Here is a 1,229-nt window from a genome sequence, read left to right as displayed (position 1 = left end):
GGCCCCCATCCTCTCTTTCTGTCTCCCTCTCTGTCTCCCTCTCCCTGTCCCTGTCCCAAAGTTAGGAACTTTAAAGAAATAGTGGCAGATGCCAGATTATAGCTTGTAATGTCTAAACTGAGGATGCAATCTGTGTGTGTGCACGTGTGTGTATATGTTTGTATGTATGAAGTAAATCAAGTGTGTAGAATTTGTAGCCTAAATCAGTGGTACGTGGAACTTTTGGCACATTTTTGGGAAGAGTTCCAGTTATCATATATAGTTCCTAACCTAAAAGCTTGGTTAAAATAATGAACTGATACATCTCTTCAAAATTATTCTTGCCTGAAAGAAAATGACAAAAAGAGGTCAAGTTGATAGAAATGCCTTAAACCTTTAATGTCTTTTGATGCCCATAAGAAATATCATCTGGCTGGACAGAAGGGCTCATGCCTGTAATCCTAACACTTTGGGAGGCTGAGGCGGGAGGATCATTTGAGGTCAGGAATTCAAGACCAGCCTCAGCAAGAGTGAGACCCCTTCCCTACAAAAAATAGAAAAATTAGCCGGACGTGGTGACGTACACTTGTAATCCCAACTACTCGAGAGCCTGAGACAGGAAGATTTTCTGAGCCCAGGAATTTGAGGTTACAGTGAGCTATGATCCCGTCACTGCACTCTGGCTGGGGTGACAGGGCAATACACTGTCTCAAAAAAAAAAGTCATCTATTGGGGAATTGTGTATGTCACCTTTCTTTTCTTTAAATTATGTTTTAGTTCAGTAATTTATTTTTTTTTTAAAAACTAATGGCTGTCCAAAGTGAAATAGTATATGTATGTTTACTATTGACATATGTTTATGTTGTTCATTTTTTATATTTCTAAGATGAGTTGGATGATTTGATTTGTCAGAACTGATGATGCCTACTTAATGTTTATATATCTTGACTCCTCTATAGTGTGCTGGACAGACTTTTTATTGTGGTATAATTCTCTAATATTTCCATTATCCTGTAGTTGCCTTTTGTGTATATTTATATCTCACATGAATTGCATCAGTATTTTTGTATGTTTTTAAGCCTTAGAAAAATTGGCTTAAAATATATTGTGCTTGGCCGGGCGCGGTGGCTCACGCCTGTAATCCTAGCACTCTGGGAGGCTGAGGCGGGCGGATCGTTTGAGCTCAGGAGTTCGAGACCAGCCTGAGCAAGAGCGAGACCCCGTCTCTACTAAAAATAGAAAGAAATTAA

At 39.3% G+C, this 1,229-nt stretch overlaps 1 protein-coding gene across 1 annotated transcript in view; it reads left to right on the top strand.

Moving 5' to 3' along the window:
* The window catches only part of FAM13B (family with sequence similarity 13, member B), a 100,108-nt gene that overhangs the window by 21,414 nt on the left and 77,465 nt on the right, over nucleotides 1-1,229 (top strand). The window lies entirely within an intron of this gene.

This window comes from Propithecus coquereli, unplaced genomic scaffold (genome assembly GCF_000956105.1).
Source record: "Propithecus coquereli isolate 6110/MARCELLA unplaced genomic scaffold, Pcoq_1.0 Scaffold242, whole genome shotgun sequence".
Classification (NCBI taxonomy): domain Eukaryota; kingdom Metazoa; phylum Chordata; class Mammalia; order Primates; family Indriidae; genus Propithecus; species Propithecus coquereli.
The sequence above is the reverse complement of the archived record's forward strand: the minus strand, read 5'-3'. Positions and strand labels throughout refer to the sequence as shown.